This window comes from Arvicanthis niloticus, chromosome 13 (assembly GCF_011762505.2).
Source record: "Arvicanthis niloticus isolate mArvNil1 chromosome 13, mArvNil1.pat.X, whole genome shotgun sequence".
Lineage (NCBI taxonomy): Eukaryota > Metazoa > Chordata > Mammalia > Rodentia > Muridae > Arvicanthis > Arvicanthis niloticus.
In genome coordinates this window covers 53700281-53713830 of record NC_047670.1, presented here as the reverse complement: position 1 = coordinate 53713830, position 13550 = coordinate 53700281, and positions in this window count along the sequence as shown.

Genomic DNA, 13550 nt, shown 5'->3' with positions numbered 1-13550 from the left:
TTCGTGGCTGGTTTCCATGGCAACCAATTGATTGCCCCAGCTGCAGACTCAAGGAGAATGAAATGAGCTTTCTCCCAAGCTGGGCTGCCTGGGAGGCCACCACAGCAGTGGTACCTATGGCTCCTGAATGGGTTTCCCTCGGGCTCAGCTCAAGAGCCGTAACTGACACCTGGTATATGCACATATGATGATGTGACAAGAGGAGGGTCCTAGTGTGTGTGTGTGTGTGTGTGTGTGTGTGTGTGTGTGTGTGTGTGTGAAGCACCTATTATTGGTGACTGGAGTCCTAGGGCCTTCAACTGAGCCTGGCCCAGCCACATCCCAAGCCTGGGAGCTTAGTCACTAGTCTCAGAGGTTAGCACTGCAGCACTCTGGGAATTAGCGTAGTTAGTGGAAGCAACTCCCACTCCCGGCCCACCAGGACAGAAGGACAGTAGCGTGGGACTCTGAGGGAGGCCAGGCTAGAGTGATGGATGAGTCAGGGTGTGGCTTGGCTGAGAATATGGTCGGGTGGGAGTGAAGGGGATGAGGTGTGGTGCAGGGTTGGGCAAAGGCAGGGAAGGGGACCAGCAGGACTCTGGACAGAGGGACCAGTAAGCACAGCAGACTGCTGTCTGATTTGTCAGCTTCTAGTCCTGGCCACACCTGCTTTCTTAATACCCCTGTCCTCAGCCCTGCTTCCTGTCCAGGTCTGGATGTGGGCTTCCAGGGTTTCCTGTGCCTAGGCCTGCTGAATCTCTAGCTGTTGTGGAAGGCTCCCAGGCATTGATGGTGGCCCCTCTCCTTTATAGGCTCTTGGATCCCCTCTGTCTCTTCAACCAACCCCTAAAACTCCCTCTGTTCTGTTCTGTTCTGTTCTGTTCTGTTCTGTTCTGTTCTGGCATGGCCCCCTTTCCTTTCTTGCCCTTGGAGGCAGTTTTACAGTGAGCCTGGCCCTAATCTCAACCTTGCCCTCTGACCCTCCTGCCTCCTGCCTCCTGCCTCCTGCCTCCTGCCTCCTGCCTCCTGCCTCCTGCCTCCTGCCTCCTGCCTCCTGCCTCCTGCCTCCTGCCTCCTGCCTCCTGCCTCCTGCCTCCTGCCTCCTGCCTCCTGCCTCCTGCCTCCTGCCTCCTGCCTCCTGCCTCCTGCCCCTCTTCCTTTCCAGCCTCTGCCTCTCTCTGGTCCCCAGATGGGCTCTTTAGGCCTCATTGACATTCTACCCACGATGGCAGCCTTAGTCGCATGCTAGCTGCAGGAGCTGTTCCGATGAAGGAGCAAGACAGAGAGGTTGGGCTGAGTGCTGGGAGGAGGCTGGGGGCAGTGGGCTGGGGTGTCTGTCTGAGCTTCAGTCTGGGGTCTAAGCAGGACAGGTCAGGCCACCAGACTGCAAATCATGTTTGCCACTGAGTACTGCAGACCCATAACTTCAAACCTCAGCTGGTTAAATCCAGCAGCTAGGGAGGCCTTTGATCTTCTTTTGGGAGGTGAGGCCCATCCCCAGGGGGACAGCTGGGAGGATCCACCCAGAGTGACATCCAGGTCCCCGCTACCTATACTCTGCTGAGGTCCTCGGGGGCCTTGGGGCAATTGGTTCTCATTTCCCATGCTCCTGGTTTTACAAAGTGCTGGGGAGCCTCTGCAGATATAAATGGGGTTTAACAAGGAAGCAGGAAGGGGACCTGGACCATTTCGCTGCGAGCTCAAAGCCTTCATGACAGGAGCTTCAGAGATCATTGGACAAAAACGTGGAGTGGGATCCAACTGTATTAATTGCTTATTTCCTTCCTTCCTTCCTTCCTTTTTTCCTTCCTTCCTTCCTTCCCTCCTCCTCTTCCTTCTTCTTCCTCTTTCTCCTTTTCTTCCTCCTTCTTCTCCTTCTCCTCTTCTTCCTCCTTCTCCTCTTCTCTTCTTTTCCTTCCTCCTCCTCCTCCTTCTATTCCTCCTCCTCTTCTTCCTCTTCCTCCTTTTCTTCCTCCTCCTCCTTTGCCTCTTCTCTTCTTCCTCCTCCTTCTCTTCTTCCTCCTTCTCTTCTTCCTCCTCCTTCCTCCTTTTCCCTCTCCTCTTCTTCTTCCTCCTTCTCTTTCTCTTTTCCTTCTTCTCTTCCTCCTTCTCCTTCTCCTCTTCCTATTCCTCCCCTTCCTCCTTTTCCTCCTCCTCCTCTCCCTCCTCCTCCTCCTCCTCTCCCTCCTCCTCCTCCTCCTCCTCCTCCTCCTCCTCCTCCTCCTCCTCCTCTTCCTTCTTCTTCTCCTCCTTTTGAGTCAGGATCTCACTATATAGCCCAGGCTGGCTTCTAAGTCACAACAATCTTCCTGCCTCAGCTCCTGAATGCTGCCTTACAGCTATTCATCAGCCCATCTGGCTTTCATTTATTACATATTTAGTTAAGTCTGGTCCACGCTTTTGCTGGGACTGAAGGTTCAGGAAAACCAATCCAAGTCCTGGTGCTTCCTGGGCTAACAGGAGCACCAGGAGATACTCATGACTATTCATAAGGGCAACAGGAGACACTCATGCATATTTATAAGGGCAGCAAGATCTCATCATGGGCAGCTAGAGGTGGGGGGTGGGGGGACAGATCTATAGAGGTGTCCTAGACTTGGGGCTTTTTATGATCATGACTTGAGGGGCAAAGCAGAGGATGTGGAGCCACACTGGACTGGACTCTTCCTTAGAAGAGAATTCCTGACCATGCACTGGTGTCAGAAGAACAGACCTCAGTGGATAGACTGGGTTCAATCCTCAGCATCCCATAAATGCTGGCAAATGCCTATAATTCCAACTCTAGGCAGGTAGAGGCAAGAGGCTGAGAAGTTCCAAGTCATCCTTGGCTACAGAGTGAGTTTGAGGTCAGCTTGGGCTACATGGGACCCTGTTCCACGAAAACAATTACAGCAAAACAAAAACAACAACAAACCCCAAACCTCAAACAACCACCACCACCAAAAGCATAGCCAGCCAAGGCTTCTTACCACCATGCCAACCATGCCATCCAGGAAATGTGTGGTCTCGGGCTGGAGATGAAGCTAGGCTTGGGCATAGACTGGGTACACCATGATGGAAGCTAAGCAGGGAGCAGGGGTCGAGAGAGCGGGTCCATCTCTGTGCAGAGGTCAGAGTGAGCGTCACCCAAGAGTGAGCCCTTGATGCCTATAACAGATCACAGGTGTTTGTTTCCAAGGGAGGTGTAGGAAGGCCACAGGGCTCACCCTCAGGCTCCCTCCCAGCCTTCACAGGTAACCTTCATTGACTAGCGTTCCCATTTGCTCTGGTGAGAATCTAAGTCTGGAAATGAATCCCTTGTCCCATTAGTGTAGGATGACAGCCAGATTTCGGAAAGGACTGGACAGCCTGTAATTTTGAAGTTATACCTTGTGGGCAAAACTACCCAGCTTGGCTATTGTCATGGAAACACCACCACAAGAATGGGTGGCGTTTAATACAGCTGTGGCGTGGAAGTGAAGCTCAGTGGGCAGTGCCTGCGTAGCACCACAGAGGCCCTGGGCTCCACCCTCCCTGCACCACAAAACTGTTACTCTGGGTACAAACACAAACACAAAAAGTCCAATTTCATCCAAATTTCTTTTTTTTTTCCCTAGAAAGACAGACCATTATTAACCACATTAGTCCCCAAGCCCAGGGAATAGGGGCGATGACTCTTCTTTAACTTCTTCAAGCTGATTACGGGCGTTGAGATATTAGAAGAGGGGTGGGAGGAAGAGTAAGTTGATAAGCCTCTGATGCTGTGTCTTCACTGAATCCAGATGGAATTCCAGGACATCGGAGGTTTGGGCAGGTCTGCTCAGTATACTTGATGAGTAGATAAACCAAGGCTGTGTATTCTGCAATATACAATTCTCAGAACAAGTTTTAGTATCAAGAAAAAATAAAAATTTCCCCCCGCTAGGGGGCTGACTTTTTTTTCATACAAATTTCACAAGCCAGAAAATATTTAGTTTCTTTCTCTTTGAAAATATTCAAGCTGAGGATATCATGTGTGCCTCCAATGTCAACACTCAGAGGCTAAGTTGGGGGGATTACTGAGAAACAGAGGCCAGCCTGGGCTATATAGTAGCCCAGCTGGTCTGAAAAGGAAAAAGAAAAGAGCAAAGCAAACCACAGGTGCAAAGGTGGCTCAGTGGGCAAAGCTTCTTCCTAACCCTCAAACTCGGGTTGTGCTCCCCCAAATAAAAGTTATAAAAATGAAAGAAACAACTTGGGAGGCTGATGCAATAGGAGATTGCTTTGAGTTTGAAGCATGTAGTATGGGTTATGTAGTGAGTTCAGGGCCAGGTTGAGCTATAGTGTGGTACCCCATCTCTAAATATATACATCCATCCATCCATCCATCCATCCATCCATCCATACATACATACATACACACCCTTTTCTAAAAGGAAAAAAAACCCTCAATATTATTAAGAGAAAGAGAGAGAGAGACAGAGAGACAGAGACAGAGAGAGAGAGACAGAGACAGAGAGAGAGAGAGAGAGACAGAGAGAGAGAGAGAGAAAATGATTGATTGGCAGTTATCCCAAAGCAATGTCAGTAAGACTGAGGCTGCTTGGGTGGTTGTTCTGGAAGCATCTCTGGCACCCAGTGTAGACTTGTCCTGAGTGCAGTCCAAGGTCCAGTCCCCTCCCATAGCCTCGTCTGACTCGACTGCCTCCCTCTCTTACCTTGGGATGCTCATATGAGCCCAGTGAGCCCACTCCCAGGACACCCAGCCCTGTTAGGAGGTAATGTGAGCCACTCACCCAGGACAGGCTCTTCTCCCAGCTACTCCCCAGTGGAGAAGCTGAGATCTCCAGGAGTCTGTGTTTCTCCATTAGTATTGTAGTGAGTTCTTCATTTGTGGGCTGTCTCAGAGAACCCACTGCAGGGTCACTGTAGGGTCTCTCTGAGGCTGTCCCTGAAAAGGTGTCCAGTTCCTGAGGGCCTCAGCCCCCATCCCTTCATTTCTCTTCGTTACTGACTGAAGAACGGCGCCCTACCATCTCTGTGGCTTCTGGGTGGTGTTTCAAGTGCTTTTAAACATGAGGCTCCCTCAGGGGCAGCCTGGTAGAGGCCTCTGTGGGAGCTTGATGGAAGGGCTGGTCATTATCAGTTCAAACAGAGAAAAAGGCCATCGCCCTGGGAACGGAACTGGACAGAACAGCAAGCTCCACTTAGCCGCTGTGGTAGCTGTGGATCCATTTAACCCCTTCTGCTGACTTGGACACTGGATTAATTTATTTTATTTTATGTGTATAGGTGTTTTGTGTGTGTGTGTGTGTGTGTGTGTATATGTATGCCTGGTGCCTGAGAGATGAGAGAGGGTATTAGATGCCATTCCTTGGAACTAGAATCACAGACAGTTGTGAGATGTCACATGGCTGGGAATTGAACCTGCGTCCTCTGGAATAGCATCATCCAGTGATCTTAACCACTGAGGCATCTCTTGAGCCAGGTTTGTGGAAATCAACTAACACAAGTGGCTTCTCTAAAGCTGAGGGCATATTTGTTTGTCCTGAGACAGCGTTTCTTCTAGCCCAGGTTGGCCTGGAACTTGATATGTAGCTAAGTATGACCCTTGACCTTCTGATTCTCCATCTCTTAAGTCATGGGATTACAGGCATGTGGCACCATGCTGGGTTATGAGTTCTTGTTGTTTGCTTGTTTTCTTCTGAGACAGGATCTCGCTATAGCTCTGGTTAGCCTGGAACTCACTTTGCAGACCAGAACTCCCAGAAATACTCCTGCCTCTATCTTCCAAGTTCTGGGATTTGGGGACAGTTCTTAAAGTCCATGCCCTTGTTTCCAGCTGGTAGTGGGCAACAGAACCCCCTAGGAGCCTTTCTGGAGGGGACCAGTCAGTGGGGAGAGAGAACATGGCAGCATATGACAAGAGCCCATAGTGGGGATGGGTATAGGACACAGAGACCCCAGTTCCTGACTCTGTCCTCTATCAGGACCAGAGAGTGTGGAGTGATCCAGGAGGATGCCCCCTTCTCCTTGCGGCCACCACAAGGCAGGATGTCCCATCCTTCAAATCCAGTTCTTTCTGTTTGTCATATTCTGGACCAAGTCATCAAGTAAGCCTGACCTTGACCAAGGGAGTAACTACTGAAATGGAATGAGCAGCTTTGGCTTTCTATAATGTGCACATCTTCTCCGCAAGCAGGAAGGCTGTGGGGGTGGGTTGTCTGCTCTAGATGGAGCAGGTGGGGAAGGGCAGGGGCTCTGCAGATAACGGGCAAAGGCAGGCAGGAGCCGGTGATTCACGCAGGAGAGGAAACACATGTGCTTAGCCAGGCACAGAGATAATTCATTCCCACTCAGCTCTGAAAGCCATGGAAATTTTAATAAATGCAATTCCATTCAAATGAACAAATATTTTAAAACACGAAGTTATTTAATCTAGCACTGAAGAACACTCACTGTCTTCAACAGCTCGTCACAAGCTTGGGCGTCCCCTCAAAGCCTTGCCATGTGGGTCCTTCTCAAACGGAGTCAACTCACAGGTGAGGAAACTGAGAAGGGATGAGTCACCTCACTGGCAGCTGTTAGGTGACAGGCAGGTGGCATGGACTGGCTAACTGGGTAGATCTCAAAGGTGTGATCTGAGACCCGGAGCCATCAACACAGCCTCAGAACACGCTGGGAATCACATCGGTAAGTTCCACTCAAGACCTGCTGAGTGGAAGTCCTGGGGATTATGCACCTATTTGTCCAAGCTCTCTTTGGGACAGTGTAACTGGGACATCTCCCACTGACTTCTGGGAGACTGTGTAACAGGGCACAGGCAATGTACATCTGATTGTTTTAACTTCCTTTCTCCTTCAGGCACCCTGACCTGCTGACCCATCTCCACAGCCTGACACTGGGGTTTAGAAACATGTCAAACTGGAAGCACCCTCAATCTCCAGACAGGAGAACTACGGAGTCGTGCAGTCTGGCTACTGCCCAGTAAGAAAGACACTTGTGAAGGATGTACGGTATAAACACAATGAGTTTTTCAGATCTGCCCAGGGCTTTCCCCCAGAGTTAGCACCAGGCATCCTGATGCCAGAACCACCTTAGCCCTGAGCAGATGGGAACACGTAGCCATTCAAAGGGTAACTGCTGTTAATGCCGCAGGCGGATTTGTTCTGATCTGCCCTCTTGCTTGGGCGGGGGGGGGGGGGGTAGCATGGTACTTCACTCCTCTTGAAGCTAGGTGACCATATGACTTGCATTTGCCAGTGAAATATGAGAGAAGACTGTCTTGCCCAAATAGCATTTCTACTGGTCTGTGCCAAGATAGCCCCTAGTCAGATTGGGTCCCTGAGTGCCTGTGACAGAGACCGATGTTCAAGTCCCCACAGGGTAGCATAAGACACACCCTTCATGGCAAGTGGTGTATGACATTGTCTCTGGGAAGACAAGGACAAAGGTCTACTCACTCAGATAGAGAGCCAATGGCAGACCAAAGCATGGGTACCATCAAAATCTAGTCTGTGAGTTTTTGAGGGAGTAGGGATGTGTGGCTGAACAGTTATTCACAGGGAATGCAACGAATCAAAGACAGCTGCATCTCCAAAGCCCAATCCAGCATGGGTGACTGCTCACAAAAGCTGGGAACCTGGAGCACGCTGCACAGCCTGCAGGCAGCTAGATAGGTCCAAGGGTGTCCTTTTCAGATTGCAAGTTGGTCTAAACCAGTGCTTCTCATCCTGTAGGTCACGACCCCTTTGGGGGGGAGGTGCACTGAACCTTTCACAGATATCTTGCATCTCAGATATCTACAATTCATAACAGGAAAATTACACTTACAAAGTAGTAATGAAAATAATTTGTGGTTGGGGATTAATCACAACATGAGGGTTAAAGTATTAAGGTATTAAAGGGTTGCAGCTTTAGGAGGGTTGAGAATCACAGTCTAAACCTCTTCCAGGCCACTCCTTTGGTCTCTGCCTCTTCTAGGCAGCTTAGAGGACAATCCTTACTGCTGATATGCTAACGGAGAGCCCTAGAGAATCTGGTCTGGTCGGTTTCAGGGACTTCCTGAAGCTTTTAAGTTGTTTATTTCCGCATGGAACCTTTCACTTCTTTTTAGAACAGTCTGTCTCTAAAGGTGCTTCCCTCCAGGATGGAATGTTTTCTCTCTCAGGGAATTGCTACACAACAGCAAGAGATTAAGGCTTGTTACTGCAGGGTGCCCTCACCTGCTCTGACTGGTCCTGTGGGGCATGGGAACCCCACAGTACTAAGGCAGATGCAGATCACTAAATTGTATCCGTACTGCAGATATCTAACTCATTACACACATAATGAACTAGTTAGGTTTGGAAATGCTGGCAATATCAGGTATACTAAAGGAAGTTTTGCCACTTTTCTGTTATACTGTCTAATTTTCTATAGAGAATATGTTATTTTTTGATGGTAGATGTTTTATTAAATAATTTCTTTGCAATGGAGATGGTTTTTATTTATTCAGGCAAAATCCTCAAGGGAGATGGAAAGAGATACATTGTAGCCTTTAGAGGATGGACAAGATGCGGAGATTGTGGCTCTGACCCTCAGCTGAAGGATCTGACCCCACTGTGATAAGCAATCTGCTGGATGGGAGTGGTCCTATCTCCCTATGGGCTACTGGGAGGAAGTGGTGACTTATGTCCAGAAGATGGAGGATTCTTCTGCCTTTGGGGGCCAAGGAGTGTCTCTGTGTTGGTGTCTTAACAATAGTGAACCTTTGTTTCCTCTGGAAGGCAGGCAGGCGGGCAGGCGGGCGGGCAGGCGGGCAGGCGGGCAGGCAGGCAGTCAGGCAGGCTGGCAGTCAGGCTGGCAGTCAGGCAGGCTGGCTGGCTGGCTGTTTTTACTGGTTAAGAGGTCCCTGGATAGGGCTGTGGTTAAGCGGAACATGGACGAAGTGTCTCAGAACCAGCCACACTTACAGCCTCCTTTCGAGCAGCACCAGACTGCCATGCTTTTGCACCAGAAGCTGAACTGTAACCACATAACTGGGACAAGAAAAAGGCTGGCGTCTTGGGAGAAGCTGGCTGGCACTCTATGGCACAAGGAACTTTCCCTGCAATGGAGAGTGCAGGAGGAGGAAGGGGCTATGCTGGCAGCCTGAGTGGCTGATATGTGTTTGGCATTTGGGGCTGTGGCATCTGTGATGGCCTGGGGGTGGGGGGCTATGCTGTCTGTATCCAGTGTGGAACACTGAGATTTCGAGAAATCAAGGGGCGGCTGAGTGTGGAGGTAGACACTGGGAACCCTAGAATTTCAGAGGCTGAGGAAGGGGTTCATCATGAGTTGATGCCAGTGTGGGTTACAGAGTGAGACCCTGTTTCGGAAACTGAATCCCAATATTCAAGAAGCTAAGGCAGGAGGACTACCCATGAGGTCTAGGCTAGCCTAGAACCGTGAAACCCCATTTCAAGCAATCAAACCTCCAGACAATTCTCTTAAGAAAAAGAAAACCAAGGGACAACTGTGGAGTCATTAGTGGCAGGGTTGTTAAGGCTAGACCACTGCAGCCTTTAAGGTAGGAGAAGACCCACAGAAAGTCTACTTTCTCCTCGGGGCTATCCTGGGCTAGCAGGTCAACTGGAGACTCTGGGTCCCAAGACTACAGCTGGGAAACCCCAGTTTCCTGTGGCAGGAGGTGAGCTGACAAGGTCCAGAGACAGCAGGGTGTCTGCCTCAGAGCCACACAGCTGGGCTTGGGGAAAGAAAGCCAGGATCTGAACTCAGGTCTTCAATTACTTACAATATGCCACTGGGCCAGGGCAGGGTGATCAAGAAAGGGAGACAGGACAGAAGCAGGAGGGGAGGGACAATGGGGAAGGGGAGGGCTTCCTGGCTAGTCTAGCTGACTGTCCCAATAGGGTGTCTTGCACCTTGCAACCCCCTCCACAGACTGTGACCTGTTCATCCTGAGTCTGGCCTTGTACCAGGCTGTTGGCCGCTATCTCCCCCACATACTTGCCAGTTCCCCGTGTCTTCCTTAATCCACCCTAAGGGAGAGTCCACAGAGAGGCTCTAGACACTGCCCACAGTCTAAGGCTGCACGCCTGAAGCGTTTCTGCTGTTTTCCCTGTCCTGTTGTTCTAAGGTAGCCATGAAACAGGGAAGTTCCCCAAACACTCCCCCCCCAAATTCACCAAACTGCTCCCCACTTCCCACACTTCCTAAACAGACCTTCAGGCTGGCATGTCCCCCCAACCCCTCCCTGCTTTCTCCTTGCTCCTCTGTCACTGTGACCTCTGGCTTGCACACAGTTCATCTTGGGTCCCGGCGCCAGGCCTGCATCTTGGCATTGGAAAGCCGCTGCCTCCCGTTTCCCAGGTTCTGTGGAGTCTGGCTTCTCTCCTGGAGAGCAGTTGGGAGCTTTTCTGGTAAAGAAAACATCTCTCAACTTCTGAGAGAAGCCAATGGGATGAGAGAAGGAGGCGGGGCCTGGTTCATTGCAGTAGAGAATGTGGGTACAGAGAGGGCCAGCCACTGGACTAAGATCACACAGCAATTTGGAGAAAATCCAGGATTGGACCTGTCTCTCTCTGAGGGGTCTTTCTTCAGCCGTTCTAGATGAGGTCAGCTAGTGCCTGGGCCTTGTAGGCCAGAGTGGCTGTTTCCTTTCGCTGGGGAGGAGGGGCCTGGCAGTGCCCTGGTAGGAGGAGGCTTGCCTTTGGTTCTTTGATGCTCATTCTCTCGAACCCCTGGGGAAATGCCTGAGTCATCGCTGAGGGCAAACATATTTAGCTCCTTTCATCCTCCCTAATAAATCAACTTCTCCAGGTCTCTCAAACCAGCCTCCAACTCCAGGCTGCCTGCCCCCATGTCCTGCCGCCTGACATCTGGCACTACAGAAACTTCCAGCCCCCGGGTTCCTGGCAGTGGTCCTCTCGCTGTTTCCTCTCTCTCCCCAGGCATTCTGGGCCAGACCAGGCCCTCTCGTGCTGAGCTGGCCTCCATTCAACAGCTGCAGTCCTGGAGCCTTTCAGAGCTCCCTGCAGCTAGGAACTGCCAGGCATGGATGCAGGGATGAGCGACATCCGCCACAGCTCAGGCCTGACCCTGGCTATCACCACATCACCTGCTTGGCCCACTGAGGCTTAGTGTTGGAGCCCAGGGATCTTCCGCAAACACCTCACCTCATCTTGTCTCTTATGGGTCATGCGTGTGCATGTGTAAGTGTCCCAGCATATACAGAGGTCAGAGGACAGCATTCATTAGTTGCTTCAGTCCTACCTTGTGGGTTTCTCGGGATCTAACTTGGATCCTCAGGTTTGATGGCAGGTACCTTTACCCATTAAGCTTTCTTGCTGGCCCCACTGGTTTAAGCATTTCATATATACTTAGTTATTCCCATTTTACAGGTGGGCTGTCCGAGGCACCGAATGCTGAAAGAAATTACTTAAGACATGGAAGAGAGTGAGCCCTTGAACCCAGGCCTTCTGGGAGGCTCTCATCGCTGCCCCTCCATCGGAGTAAGTGGCAATCGGAGACCTGCTTGTCACCCTGTCCCACTGTTCTAGCCTAGGGAAGAATCTGTACTGAGTCCATTCCTGAGACCTTGTTGTCTGTAGACATCTCCATTAAAGGTTAGTGCTGTTAAAAGAGTTATCAGGGAAGAAAACCTCATCCAAACGGGGAGCAGCTTGTTCTGAGGTACACAGCCAGAAAGAAGGTGGGAGAGGCAGATGTGTGTGGTCTCTGTGAGAGAGGGATAGGCCCCTAAAGGGCTGCTCAAGGCCACGGGCCCTAGCTGATCAACCTAGCTGATCAAATGGCGCTCCCTCCCCCACCCCCATCTGTGATTCCCTCACCCGGTTCTGAGCTGGTCAGGGGTCCAGGCTCTGTCCTTCTGGCGGCAGAAGAAAGCTCATCTGTGTGTGGTGAGCGCCGCCTGCTGGCCAGACGTGGCACTGCACATTAGCAGAAATGGGTGAACCCCACCCCTGGGGAGGTCTTGAACAGAGTCAGAGGGACCTCCCAATGTTTGGGTGTGATGTGGTCCTGGGCCCTCTCTGTCCCTAGAAATATCTGTCTTTTTTGTCTCAGAGGCCCCAGACCCTATTGATGTTGAGGCCTCAAGGGTTTTCTTGGTTTTGTTTTTGTTTCTGTTTTTTAAATTAGGCAATTTCAGCCAAACTAACAACTGTTTTGCACCCACTGTGTGCAGGTGCTTAGCAAATGCACAGCCAGACCTGCATGGACCTCATAGTTTGGAGGATGAGGTGACTCTGCAATACAGGCCTGGCTACCTAGCCTAGGTACCCTACCCTCCTCCTGGATTCATCTGCCCAGCCCAGTCCTGCACTGTCCCCTGTGCATGCCAGCCCGTGCTGGGTCTGTGCTGAGGATTTGTGTTTGACACAGTCTCACTCTGTAGACCAGGCTAGCCTTGAACTCACAGAGATCCAGCTGCCTCTGCCTCCCAAGTGCTGGGGTTAAAGGCATGTGTCACCATGCCCTGCATGCTATTTTAAAAAAAATTATTATTTACATGTACATGTATGTGTGTTTGTGTGTGTATGGATGTGTGCATGTGTATGTGCATGCATATGTGGATGTGTGCATGTGTGTATACATGTGTGTGTCCATGTGGATGTGTGGATGTGTGTGCATGCATGTGGATGCGTGTGCATGTGTGTATGCATGTGTGCATGCATGTGGATGTGTGGATGTGTGTGCATGTGTGTATGCATGTGTGCATGCATGTGGATGTGTGGATGTGTGTGCATGTGTGTATGCATGTGTGCATGCATGTGGATGTGTGGATGTGTGTGCATGTGTGTATGCATGTGTGCATGCATGTGGATGTGTGCATTTGTGTGTGAGTGTGTGCATGCATGTGTGTGCATGCATGTGCGTGTGTTTGTGTGTGCATGTGTGTTTACTGTGTGCTTGTGGAGGCTGGAAGAAGAGCTTGGATCTCCTGAGTTACAGGTGGTATGAACTGTGTGGGAGCTGGAAACCAAACTTCAGTCCTCTGGGAAGAGCAGCCAGTGCACGTAACTGGCGAGCCATCTCTTCAACCTCCAGCCTTGGATGTCACTGTGGTCACAGGGGTCTTTGGATTCCTGGCTCTGCTGCAGAGATCTCGGTATACCATAAGCACTCAATACATGGGACAGCAGAAGGAAAATATGGGTAAGCTGAGCTCGTTCAGTCAAAAGGACCTTTGGTGGTGGGATTTTAGTCTGGAGCCTGAGTGGAGGACCAGAGGAGAATACCGCATCATGAGCCCAGGTGGCAGGGATTCTGTCTTGGCCTGCCAGTGCCTGGGGCAGAGCCTGGCACAGCTGGGACGCTTTATAAACATGTGTGTGAAGACAGTCAGCAAAGCTTATACAATCCTTCCCCACACTGGTCCCTGAGCCAGCCTGTGCTTGCATCCCTCCAGAGGCAGTGGGATCACTACCTACTTTCCACATCACTTGTTCTATCTGTAGATAGTGCTGCCTTCTGAAAATTCTGTCTTTCCCAGGGCATAGTAGAACCAACTCAGTCTAGCCGCTACTCCTGGCTCAAGCAAGCCCACTGAGAAGCTCAGCTCCTGGGGAACTTCTGTCCAGCATGGTAAGCCCCCCTCCGCCCCATGT